The sequence below is a fragment of the Adiantum capillus-veneris genome, chromosome 28 (assembly GCF_014529385.1).
Source record: "Adiantum capillus-veneris isolate H3 chromosome 28, ASM1452938v2, whole genome shotgun sequence".
Taxonomy (NCBI): domain Eukaryota; kingdom Viridiplantae; phylum Streptophyta; class Polypodiopsida; order Polypodiales; family Pteridaceae; genus Adiantum; species Adiantum capillus-veneris.
In genome coordinates, this window is record NC_140958.1 from 75535692 (window position 1) to 75550099 (window position 14408).

Sequence of the window (14408 nt, forward strand, 5' to 3'; positions counted from 1 at the left end):
CAAGAGGCCAAAATATCAATTACACTGCTAAGAGACCACCTCTTCAATGCTATGAGTGTGGAGGTCCACATCGTGTAGCCGAGTGTCCTATTAGGCTACAAAAGAATGCCACACTAATGCAAACCAATCAAGCAAGCACGTCTACAATGCCGATACTCATGTGTAATCGATGTGGCATGGATCATTTGATTGCCCAATGTCCAAATAATCCAAATGCAGCAAAGATCACGCCATTAAACTTGATTGAAGTTATCGAGGAGCCATCACCAAGTACACCCGTGGTACCAGTAAATGTACTCACACGATCGATGCTCCAAAAACAAAATTATATTCTTGAGGAAAGAGACACGGCATCAATTGCCCAATCTCAGAAAAAGAAGAAAACACGAAGAAAGAGATCGCAAAAAGCAGCGAAGTCAGACCCCAGTTCAAAGACCAACATAGGGACTGGTGAAGACCCCGTATATATGAACGACGCTGAAGAAGATTCTGATTCAGGTGAAACCATGGAGACCAAAACGACCACTAACATAGAAACCAACAAGGAAGATCTTCATGAGCCACAATGGCTAGGATCCAAAAAGAAGATAGGAACTTACCCAAACCCTACAGAGGAGATTGAGCGAGTCAAGCAATTAAGGATTTTGGTAGAAGATACCCAAAGGGATCTAGAACCAGCACCTAGGAAGATCCAGATTACAGACACCGTGTTCCCTACGCAACAACAACCTCACCAAGTCCATAGACCCTTGGACATACCTAGTGTCATCAAAGAAGAAAGTGACTTAAAGTCATGGGAAAGTGGGCGTACTCACTTCTTGATGGAAAGAATGTTTACAGAGGGACTACCTGATCCTATCGAAGAAACGGAGATCCCATCTTCCCCACATCAAGGGACTCAAGGCCAAAAGGTGCCGTTAAACATTGACAAATTGATGGATTTCATGTCTTCAGAAGTTAGAACCACCATCATGTCCAAACTATATAAAGACCCCGAGCTAGTCTCAGCCCTTCGAGCCTTCCTCAATGGAGAACTGAAGTTTGGGCTACCATAATTTGCACAGATGGATGGAGCTGGGGAGATGCCAATAGAGGAGGAATACATAGATACACAACCGAACCTAGATGAGAACCTTGTTATAGAAATACCTGTTTAATTTGGGACAATACTTTGAGGGTGATGAATCTAATGCGACTATACCAATCACTACTAAGGGATTAACTGTGAAGGGAATCCTTGATGGTGGCGCTGGGGTTAGCATTGTGACTAAAAATTGCTGGGAAACTATGGGAAGACCTCACCTTGCGACCACAACCATAGTAGTGAAGATGGCCAATGGGTCTATTGTTAAACCTATTGGGATGGGGTTAGCATTGTGACTAAAAATTGCTGGGAAACTGTGGGAAGACCTCACCTTGCGACCACAACCATAGTAGTGAAGATGGCCAATGGGTCTATTGTTAATCCTATTGGGATGCTAGAAGATCTCAAGATCAAGGTCTTTGGACATAAAATAAGGATTACCTTTATTGTTATGGATTTCTCCAAGCACACTATGGCATCAAAGATGATCTTAGGACGTCCTTTCATGAGGGAAGCAAAAACGGTGCATAACTGGTCTAAAAACCATGTCTACTTGCAGTTCCAAGATTCTCTCATTCGAGTGGATATTGTGACGGGTCGAGCACATCCTCTAGGAAACAGGTTTATAATCGATCATAGATCTGACACTACAGTTCACTCGGCCCCATTGCAGTATTGTTACACGTGTAAAGCGGACACTGATGTTGGGGAAGATTCTCCTTATATGGATGTACTACCTGGGATGACTGAGTCGGACACTGTGGATTGGGTCCACCTAGCAGCAACCATAGACACTTGAGGAAATAGGGGGACAACCTGGGTAACACCTGAGGGGGATGAAATACCACCACTAGTACCCTTAAACATGCTAGAAACAATGCATATAGCTTCTGATGATCTACAAGATGAAAAGTTTGACAGGCATTGAAACCAGTAGCGCCTCACAAGACTATATCCCACACGATTTGGGGTCAAAATCATCAGTTGAAATTGACTCTGAGGACAAAGAATCTGAGTTAAATCTTAGTGCAAATGTGGGGACAAACCATTCACGGCCCAGTGTGGTAACCTAGATGATAATCTATCCAAGGGAGCAGAAGACACAAGTAGTGATTCATCTAGTGAGTCTTCACTAGAAATCGACCGTAATCGAGAATTAAACAAGAAGAGTAAGAGATATAAGAGGCGACGATATCGAGCAAATGTGCGTGCTAGAATAAATGAAAAGAAATCTACCGCAGAATGGCTTAATTATATAGGGGCATGTGATGCTCATCGAAAGTTGGTAGATAACTGGGGTGAATACCTTCAAAGCGTTATGTGGTGTAGTCCACAACCCATTGACATCGCACAACTAGAGGCTACAGAGAAGCCAAAGTTGAGCCGTACCGTAAGGAGACGACAAAATCGAGAGTTAGCTCAACAACAAAAGGAATCAGAAGTTAATCACAGTCCACAGAACAACAGGACCCCACAAACTTACACCCTGCACCTGAACATTTCAAATCCTATACCACAGAGGAACGTAAGGTTGTGTATACAAAGGCTCAAAGAAAACCTATCGATGGGAGCAATGGAGTCTATGATGGTCCAGTGATAGTTAAGGAAATAGAGTTAGCAGACCCAGGAGAAGAGTCTAAACCTGTTTTCATTGCCCAAGATCTGACCGAGACTGAGGAGTGTGTACTTAAAGAACTTCTCAAGGAATTCAGGGATATATTTGCCTGGACTTTTCATGATATGAAAGGTGTTCCACCTTCTGTGGTGCAGCACACAATCCCCATGAATAGCATGGCTAAACCAGTTTAGCAACGACCCTACCCAATGAATCCTAAATATGCAAAGATCGTTCAAGAAGAGATTGAAAAGCTTGTGGAATGCGGATTCATATACCCTATTGAGCACTCAGAATGGGTGTCTCCAATAGTGATTGTGCCAAAAAAGAATGGGAAACTCAGAGTGTGCGTGGATCTCAAGAAGGTCAATGCCGCCACTAGGAGGGACCATTACCCCTTGCCATATTCAGAACATGTGCTTGAAAGAGTTGCAGGGAAGGAAGCTTATAGCTTTTTGGATGGGTACTCTGGCTACAATCAAATCACAATTGCACTGGAGGACCAAGCTAAAACAGCCTTTATAACCGAATTTGGCGTGTTCGCATTTCGTGTTATGGCTTTTGGCTTAACCAATGCCCCGGCTACCTTTCAAAGATTAATAAACACTGCTTTTAGAGAATATTTGAGGGAGTTTTGTGAAGCTTTCTTAGATGACCTTTGTGTTTATTCCTCTTGGAAAGAACATCTATCATGCTTACGAAAAGTGTTTGAGAAGTGTAGATTGTATTGCATCTCCTTAAACCCTTTCAAATTCCAACTTTAGGTTAAACATGGAGTCATTTTAGGGCATATAGTGTCCAAAAATGGGATTTCCACAGATGAGAGCAAAAGTAAATCCATTGCAGAATTGCCACCACCTACAAACTATAAAGGAGTTCAAAGGTTCATGGGCCATGTTGGTTATTACCGACGGTTTATTTTAAACTTTGCCGAGATAGCTCGTCCTTTGTACAAGCTTCTTATTGAGTTCCAATGGACTACGGAGTGTGACCATGCTTATGAGTCATTGAAAAAGACCTTGACTAGCGCTCCTATTCTACGAGTGCCCGATTGGAATGTAATTTTTCATGTGCATATTGATGCATCGAACTTTGCTATTGGGTGTGTTCTAGCTCAACCAGGAGAACATAAACTGGACTACCCCATTAGCTTTGCAAGTCGTCAGTTGAATGATGCCGAAAGAAACTACACCACTACAGAGCGAGAAGGTTTAGGTATGATTTATGCAGTGAAGAAATTTTGCTACTACCTTCTGGCCAACAAGTTTGTGTTCTATGTTGATCATCAAGCCTTGTTGTATCTAGTAAATAAACCTTGTTCCACGGGAAGAATTACAAGATGGTTGTTAATTCTCCTTGAGTTTGATTTTACCATTGTGGTGAGACCTGGTAAAAGACATGTCATGGATGATCATTTGTCTCGCATACCCAATGGTGAAGCCCCTACTGGAGTCGATGATGAATTGCCTGATACTTCTCTATTCCTAGTCGAAACCATACCTGAATGGAGTGAGAAGATTGTGAAATTTCTAGTTAATTGTTTTCCACCCAAAGAGCTTCGTAAGGACATAGCTCGAAAACTGTTAAAAGAATGTGAACCTTACTCTCTCATTGCAGGAACTCTCTACAGGCTAGGGAAGGATGATATTCTTAGACGTTGTGCCCGTGAGGATGAGTATTTATACATACTGCAAGAAGCCCACATGGGTATAGCCGGAGGACATTTCTCAGGGGAACTAATAGCTAGAAAGGTGTTGCAATCAGGCTATTGGTGGCCAACCTTATTTAAGGATGCATCACTTTTTGCAAAAGGATGTGATGAATGCCAACGTTACAAGATCACACAACAAAAGGATAGGATGCCCTTACATCCTGTTAAAGTGACTCAACCATTTGAAAAATGGGGTTTAGATTTTGTAGGCCCAATTAGTCCGGCAGCTCGTAGCACTCAATCTCGATATATTATCATTGCCACTGACTATGTGACAAAGTGGGTGGAAGCCAGGGCGACACGTAAGGCCGATGCAAGGTCAACTGCCAAGTTTCTCTTTGAGAACATTGTTACAAGATTTGGTTGTCCCTTTGAGATTGTGAGTGACAATGGTACTCATTTTATAAATGGAGTAATAAAAGAACTCACTACCAACTTTATGATAGCTCACCATAAATCCACACCTTATTATCCACAAGCAAATGGCCAAGCTGAGAGCACCAATAAGACCTTAATCTCTATCTTAACCAAAATGGTGGAAGCTCATCGCACAGATTGGGATTTAAAGCTTACATCAGCTCTATGGGCTTATCGTACTGCGTATAAAGTTTCCATTAACTGCACACCATTCAAGATGGTGTATGGCCAAGAAGCGGTTATGCCATGGGAGTTTGTCGTTCCTAGTCTTCGAGTAGCTTCTCAAGAAGGTTGAGATGGTAACCCCTTAGTTGAGCGATTATATATCCTCGAAAGGCTAGATGAAGAGAGGCAATTAGCTGTGCAAAATGCACTTGTGGAGAAAGATAGGAGGACGAAATGGTTTGACCGTCATCTAAAGAACAAAGATATCAATGTTGGTGATAAAGTCCTTATGTATGGAGTGCGTAACGAAAAGAAAAAGTTGAAATATGAGAGAAAAGGACCATATAGAGTATGTGAGATCACCCCACAAGGAACCATTCGTGTGGAGACTCTTGATGGAGTTGAAACCATTGGATTCCTCAATGGGAGCAAATTTAAAAGATACTATGATCCTTTAAGCCAAGAGGAGTTGCGTGCCATCCATACAAAAAAGGCAGCCAAGGAACAAATAGAATTGAAGAAGATACAAGCTCAAGCTGAGGCTAAGGAGCGACAACAACGTATAAGACAAAAACGAGAGGCTAACCTTGGAGTCACACATGCATTCCACGTTGAAATCGACGAGGATTGGTTGGACTTTGACACACCTCTACGATACCCTATTGAGCTAAATAGCAACTATGGAAAAGTGCTATATAACGCCTTATTGGACACGGGTGCTAAATATAATATGCTATCATATGGGGTGTGGTGTCAGTTAGGGAAGCCACCTCTATCTGAGAGTATTATCCAAGTCAAGGGTGTCAACAAGAAAAAAACTACAGTTTTTGGAATCTGGCACACTTCTATCAGTTATGACAATGGGGTTGTAGCTCAAGACTTTTTGGTCATGCCTGTTGGAACTATGGAGGGTAATATAAACCTAGGATGCACGTGGATGATAGCCACCAAATGCACTATTGATTGGGGGATTGGGGGTGTCACAACGCAAAAACCAACTCTTACCAACTCTTATCCCTACCACTCAAGCCATAGTCCCTGAGATATTGCCTAAGGAAATAAAACCCAAGACATTGCATGTCCAAGAGGTTGAACCATACGCCCCCATAGCCCAACTCTCTAGAGCTTCAACCGATGTAGTTGAAAGAAAGCTTGAGACACATAAGAACCATCCTAATATAGCAAAGAAAACATACAAGTGGGTCCCTAAAGCCTCTTTAGTAACCATGGCTGATGCTAAAAAATGGAAGCCTCGTAAGAAAGGTCCCCCTCACTCCAAGAAATGTAAAGAAACATTGCGTTGGATTCCTAAATGACTATTGGAAGCCCAAGGATACTATGAAGGAAATGATCAAATCTGGGTGCCCAAACGTAAATTGTACTCTTACCTGTCACCGGGCCCATGTGAGCTCAATCCTGTGGCTCCAAAACAAATTGAAGATTGTGGAAAGGAAAAAATCACAGAATGCGACACACCTGCTCCAGAGCTAGTTTGGGTACCAAAGAAAGAACGATTTGTTCCACATAGCTCACGAACAGGGAAAGCAAATGAAGCTTCTTTCTCTTCATGTAGTTCCTATACGGAAATAGAAGCTTCGATACAACCTCCACCTACCATTGTACATATCCATACAAGCAAGAAAGAGTTTACACCTCCCGTTGTAAGTTCACCACCTACAACTATGTTGCAAATAAAATCATGGGAGAGTACCTTACCACCCTTGCAACTAGATGAAACGCATAGAGCGGTCGAAAACTATTGGTTAAAGCCTTCACCTATAACAACTTGGAACAACTGGTTTCAAAGGGTGACGACATCATTTCAAACGGTATGATCTACCCAAGGAAGGGGGGAGTGTTTGTTGACATCCATCATTCACTTGCTTTCCTCTCAACCTTTCTCCCTGACCTCTTAATCTCCAATCTTAGGGAATGCATATATAAAGCCTTATACTCACAAAAACAAGATAAAAAAGTAAAAGAGCAAGAGCGACTAGCAACGAGAGAGCCCCCTATCAGATCCTACACATAAGTCTAAATTCACCATGTCACATCAAGCAACACACAAAAACAACTCATGTTTTAAAGACCTAACCAAATCTATTTGTATTCTCAGAGATGGCTAGTTCACCAGAGGCATGCGCTTCTATTTTTTATGAAAGGTACCCTTTTTCTTTTTCTCAAGTGTTTCACATCTGCTACCCTGTACTTTCTTGGGAATGGGATTTGGTAGAGAGACTTGCATGTGAGGGAAATTTTGAGGAGTTAGAATGGCTGATACGTCTATGGATAACTAGTCATACCTACCCAGTAGCGAATGTTTCTCCGGTGGCACATGCTTATTCTTTTGCACAGGATGAGTATCCACGCATCGCGAGGTTCTTGATTAACATGCTTGCGCAAGAGGATGATGAAGAAGAAATAATAGAGACCGAGGAAGACTATGGCCTCATGGAAAATGATTTCGTTTATCTAGATGATGAGGATAGAGGCCTAGCCTTAGGGTGGCCACCCGGTTTATATAATATCCTCTTTCCTTGATTCTAAAAGGGATGACAGATAGGTAGGTTAGGGGTTTGGATTGTGTTTTGAGTTTGTTTTCTAGGAGTTTTAATTTTTTCACAGTGACATGCCTCCTAGAGGTATAGTGCTTGTTTTTTGGATGTGTTAGGTAGGACTTATATGGATCTCCATCCACATGGCTGAGGACATCTGCTTCAACGAAATGAGCAACTCCATACCTCCAGGTGTACTACTTTCCATGATTCATGTTGGTGGATATGTATAATTTCTAATAATGATTTTTCATGGTTTGTTTGAGTGCAATAGTTATGTTTGTTATCTGCCATTATAGATGTATAAATTTGTCTTTGCTTAAGTTGATGGAACTAGAGTTTAATCTTATGGATGAGCCTTGAGATTAGGAGACCGTGACTTTAGGTTAACTCATTTACTTGACCACTAGGCCTAGCTGATAAAATTATCTGAGTATTTGAGACCTTAGGAATGTTTAAGGCATAGAGAAGCTTGCTCACTAACCAACAAAAACACTAGTGAGAATACAAAGGAAATGGAAGCAAAAAACATAAGTGCCACAAATGAAAAATCTAATGCTGGAAGAGAAATCCTGGCTTGATTTGGTACTTCACTCACATGTATTGTCTATGGTACTAGAGCCCTAGAGGTTCCCAGTGTGGGCGCTTTTCCTTGAGAAGCAAAAATCCCCGGACATACAAAATAAGCACACACGTCAAATGATTGTGAACCAAAGTAAAAAAGAGAAAAAGAAAAAAATGAATGACATTTAAAAGACTTCCATCGGGCTTACAGTTAACATTTCAAGCTTTTGTTTGTAGTTGTGAGAGCTAGTTGGCTAATCAAAGCTGAAAAGCACAATTAGGGAAAATTGCATTTAGATAATCTTCTTAGCTTAGCTAGTACTAGAGTAGTTGTTTTAACCTTAGTCATAGCTAACTATTTGATAGACTCACCCATAAGCCCAAAACTCTTGATTAATTAATTTACTCAAAGTGCGATTTATTCGTCCTTAATGGCAGTCTAACATTTCATAAATCTTGCATTTACTCATTTCCACATGTACTTTACATTCCCCTCATGATTTATGGAAATATAATTCCGCTTGCTGAAACAGTGACTTTGCCTTGCAGATTCAAATCCAGATGCTCTACAACATGGACATAACAAGCTTCAACTCAATAGCTTTCGAGGACGGAATCTACATCAGGAAGGGGGGCATGTTAACCCTCACGGCTCACGGACACCTTATTATCTACGACGGACGTTGTAACCTACGGCGGACATTGTATTATTTATTTGGTAGAGTAAGGTACCGGGCTTGTCGGTCCAATAGGAAAAGGGTAAGAGTGATCGCCGATGAGAGGCGCACTCTAACTGGAACATTCAAGGGATTAGTTGGCTAAGCATGGGTACCCAAGTGTGAATGGGGCGAGCTCATATAAAAGTCAACTAAACCTAAAATTCATTGATTCTCTCATTTGTGCAATAGAAGAGTGCTCTTGCTCCATCTCCATCTCCATCTCCATCTCCATCTTCTTCTTCTTCACCTCCTTGTGAAGAAGAAGAGTGCTCTTGCTCCATCTCCATCTTCTTCTTCTTCACCTCCTTGTGTGTGTGTGTGTGTGTGTGTGTGTGTATGTGAGAGAGAGAGAGAGAGAGAGAGAGAGAGAGAGAGAGAGAGAGTGGGCGATCGAGCATTACGAAGGCACGACGGCGGCGGTGAAGCGGTTGAGCGCGGCGAAGTGGCGGCTCCTTCTTCTTCGCGGCGAGGAATCCTCCACGAAGCAAGCGTAGAGGGGTGAGTGACACACCATCGCCTTCTTTGAGCTTACTAGTTTAGGCTTGTTGTGTGCTTGGAGCCATTTGTGGCTCACACACGGTGTATCGGCAAGTTCCTTGCATTGACACGTGCGACATACGCGCACACGATGGCATCATGTTGGGGGGGGGGGGCTTGGTTCCTTTAGATCAAAACATGGATGATTTCAATGAGAACCTCATTCAGGACGCTGATGTATGGATGCACAATGAAAACTTGGCCACATTGAAGATAAGAACCTAGTGCTCATTGTACCAACAAGTGAGACAAGACTTACACAATCAGGAGATAGATTTACCTTCAACTTTTGCTTTTCAAATACCTTGAAAGAAGGTATGTAGGGAAATAGTTTATTTTTTAGTGGAGAAATTTTCGTGTGACCTATTCTCACTTTTTCCTATTTTTCAATATGGATTGTAGGTCCCGAAGAGGATTGAGAAGAAAGTTTTATGCCAAAAAGTGCCAAAAGGAATAGTACATCTCCTTCCAAGCTAGAGCCTGCTAAAGCCTTTTGTACAAATGCCAGTTGTCTCTTCTTGTAGAAGACTGACATTTTGTACATTGCCATATCAATGATAAATGACATTTTGGTTCAGATGTCTTATCTTGTTTGATTTATTCTTTAGATGTCTTGTTTGATGTCAATGTCATCAATATTGTATGCCTTACAACACTATAAATAGGCCAACATGGTTTAGGTTTGTCACCCTTTCTCCACTTCCTCTTTCTGTGAGAAATAGGTCAAGAGATATGAGTAAGGATTCCCTGCTCCTCTTCTTCAATTTCTATGAGCAAGAAGAAGAAGAAGAAGAAGAGAAAATCCCATGATAAGGAAGAGGTGGAAGAGAAGGAAGAGAATGAAGATGAGCAAAGGGTGGAAGATAACGAAGACCCTAAGCTAGTTTTCACTATCTCCACTTACTTGAAATAAATAATTCCCACCATGGTTGGAAGATTTCCTAGTCCCATCTGGGGTGGGGTTGGAGGATGGCATGGATTATGGATCGGGCCTTTCCATATTGCTATCAACACAGTTGGACTATGAGAAACATGCAGAGACAAATGCAAGGATTACCACAATTGCAACAAAAACTGAAAGATGAGCTACACGAGAAATGGAGCTAGTGAAAGCTGTAAAATTTACAACATACTCTCAAGGAGCAAATTTTTAATGTTATCTCTTTACAAAAAAATATGACTATGTGATGTTTTCTCTTTACAAAATTCTCTCAAGTAGAGAGTATGCAATGTTTTCACTTAACAAAAACTAGATAGTATGTAGAGAGTATGTCAAGTAGAATATGTACTACTTTGCTATTTACAATTTTGCTTCACAAAACACTTTTGGGGGTTCTGGGAGTCCTAGGACTCTTTCTTGTGCTAGCTTCCTCTATCTTCCTTGGGCTCTTCCTGCTTGGACTTCTTTTGCTCCTCTTTGACATCTGCTTGTGCTTTTCTGGGGCTCTTTATGCGGGCAACAAGCTTCTTTGCCTTCCTTGGAACCTCTTTAGGCTTATCTTCCTTCTTTGGCTTCTCTACCTTTGCTCTTTTGAGTGGATCCTCCATAACCTCTGTGGTGCATGGCCTCTTCCTTTGGCTTCTTTGGCCATTTGGGGGCTTGGGTGCCGTGGGTAGTGCTATTTAAGCACTGATCATATATCTAATCAGCTTTGCCCTTACCCACCAAACATGGTTGTCAGTGTAGAAATTCCTATTGATCTAGCAAAGAAAGATTAGTGTGCGAGCTTATCCTAATAGCAATATATTTTACTATTTATATTGTCAAATGCTTACCCTAATAGTCTTTCTTGGGTTGCCATAGGTGTAGTCAACCACTAGCTTTGCATTTGTTATCACTCTCCATCCCCATGAGAAAACCTCCTCCTACAATGGTGGCTACACAAACAGAAGGGGAAAAATAAATATGCAATTTTAAGCTCAAACTACTTACAACCTAACAGCACCATACCTTCACATTTAAGATTTGCATGTCATCCATGAGCCTTGTGATAGGAGGAAATTGCTCAATTGTCTCTATCAACCTTGAGGCAGCCCTATTTAAAAAGATCTAAAGCATTGTTAAGTGAGAGCATTGGGTAAAGTATGGGACGATTACACTTATAGCCTAGTCATTCCTTGGTGTCCCTCAAGAGAGTTCAATATATGCAACATGTTTTATGAGTGATATCAATTGCTATAAGACTCCAGCGAGAGCTATGGCAAGACCATTGGACATTGCCAAAAGCTTCCAAGATGAAAATTTAAAAATAACCTAGGGTTGCAGTAGAACATACCTCTCATGGTAGGGATAGAGGACGACTTCACAAATTTCTAAATCTATATTGGATATCTAGTTCCTTATATCAGAATCAATTCTCAAATAGCAAGAGATGTTTGGGTCAACCATATCCACTTTTTGAATCTAACTTATAGTCATGCATCTCAATAATTTGTAAAGAAAATCAAAAGAACGCTTTATAAATATGAATAATCTACCAAAACACATATAGAATCTTGATGGTTAGGCAAACCTCAAGGATGCAAGAATATACGGTCATTGATCTCTCTTTGCCAATCTTTGAGTATATCAACACACTCAACATCCAAGGTAATACAATTTGTTCTTTGGAAAAGGTCAATCCTTCAAGAAAGTAACCACCAAGAAGCCTGTGGAGTTGACACCTCTCAGCAATGAAGGAATTTGAGCTTCAATCTCCCTAAGTTCACTTGTTTCCAGCTCCTCCCTGTCAACTTTGGTCTCTTCCAAAACATCATCCTCTGTTATCTTCTCAACCAACATTTCAGGTTCTTTTTCCTTTCTTGATGGGGGTATGTTGAGAATGTTGAAGGTTTTCTCATCTTGCAGAGGTACTGGTTCAAGAATTTTTCTCATTCTGTACCTTAATCTCCTTAAGATAATCATATCCTTGTCCCTAAGTGTGACCATGTGAGAGAAGGTTGCACATATGTATGCATCTTGGAAGAGCTCAATTAAATAGCCTTCAGGAGCCTCCTGCATACATGGCAAGGCACCTCTTGTCCATCTCATATCAATCTTACATTGCTATGCTATTTGCCTATAGACCCTTTAGAAAGGAAGCCTTGGAATTGCAATTGTCAGAGTCTTCTGTGATCTCCTTATCTCCCTCAAGCATCTCACCTTTTGAGAGAATCTCTTTTTAAAAAAAAATAGGTGGGAGTTTCATACCAACTCCCTTTTTGAAGGATGCAGCTCCCTTATCTCCTTGAGAGCTCTCACCTTTGTCCACCTTTGAGCTCCCACCTTTGTCTGTTGGTTTGAAATTAGCTGGCGTTCCCTTGACATCTCCTAGTTTGACATTTTTTCTAGGAACCTTCCTTGCAGTTTGTTTGGTTCTTGCCATATCTCTAGATTAGACCTAAAAGGAGAAAAAATTATGATCATAGAGTCACTATAGTTTTTCTTCAACAAACTATCGTAGACCTCTTCATTAACTTCAAAGGAAAACATCCTATTGATATTGCACCAAAAATAAGACTTGTGTCTTCTCTATGCAAAAATAGTGTAGCCGAACATACACATTTGGCTACATTATTTTTGCATTGAGAGGACACATTCACGTAAAGTTAAAAAACTATTTCTAATGAATATATAACGACATAAAGGTATATTGAATTTCCTTGACACACTATGTTAGGCCTCATTATGAAGTTCAAAAGTTTACAATCTAAAAGATATAATCGTGTCCCTCAATGAAAAAATAGTATAGCTAGGCCAATGTTCCACTACTCTTTTTTTGCATAGAGAGGACACTACCATAAAATGTCAAAAAAGAAACTCATGTCGTCTCTACGCGATCATAGTGTAGTTGGACATTGGCCTGTCTACTCTATTTTTGCGTAGAGAGGACACTACTAGAATTTTTTTTATTAAAAAAATCATGTCGGACATTAGTCCGGCTACTCCATTTTTACATAAAGAGGACACTACCGAAAAAGTTTTTTTAAAAATACTTGTGTCGTCTCTATGCAAAATTAGTGTAGTTGGACATACGTTCGGATACACTATATTCACATAAAGACGACACATCATTAAAAAAATAACACAATATCTCTTATGTCATCCCTATGCAAAAACAATGTGTCTGGACATTTGTCTCACTACACTATTTTTGCATAGCGATGACACGGTTTGAGTTTGACACCAATTTCTACAAAATGAATTTATATTACAACAAATTACCTTTTAATGAGAATCCAACTATTTGAATTGAAGAATTGAGAAGAATTATGAAGAAAACATGAAGGTTTGGCTTAAATCAAATCTGTGAAGTGAGAGAAGAGGCCTGATGTAAGCCAACCTTGAATCAGCTTTGAGGATCAGTGTGGAGTCTACAATGGAGCTATTAGAAAAATATTTACAAAAATCTTGTTCAAGTGTGAGCGCCTCTACATATAGGAGTGCACAATGAGAACTTACACGATTTATGATGCATGGATTTGATTGTTTTGCATGGATTTGACCGTTGGGCACGTGTCCCAACGTGCATGATTGGCATGATAACATTCTATTTATAGCTGTACAAGGAGCTATATATAACATTTTAACATCAAACGTCTGTAATTACCTTAGGGTTTTGTACATATTTCAAAGCTAAAGAGCTCCAAATGCTCCTAAGAAAACATACAAATAGCCATTTTAATTTGGATTTTTTTGCTGACGTTTTTTTCTTTGTGTTTATGTCATCTCTATGCAAAAATAGCATACCTGGCCGAGTGCTTTATTTTTGCATACCAAAGACACAATGTATGAAATAAGAACTACATTTTTATAAAGAATGTACTATCCTCACTATGCAAAAATAGTGCACCCGGACGGTCGTCCGAGTGCTCTATTTTTGCATAGTGAGGACACAATGTTACAAATAAGAAGTACTTTTTTTAAAAGATGTAGTGTCACCCGTATGCAAAAAGAGAACACCCGGATAGCCTAGGCTTTGTCACTCGTATGTGAAAATGTGCTCTATTTTTGCATAGCAAGGACACAACGTTACAAATGGGAAGTATGTCCTAAGTACTG

The 14408-nt window shown here is 40.4% G+C and overlaps 1 pseudogene; it reads right to left on the minus strand.

The window, feature by feature from the left end:
• Nucleotides 1-10729: 10729 nt before the first annotated feature.
• Nucleotides 10730-12149, minus strand: LOC147420703 (uncharacterized; annotated as a pseudogene).
• Nucleotides 12150-14408: the final 2259 nt, after the last annotated feature.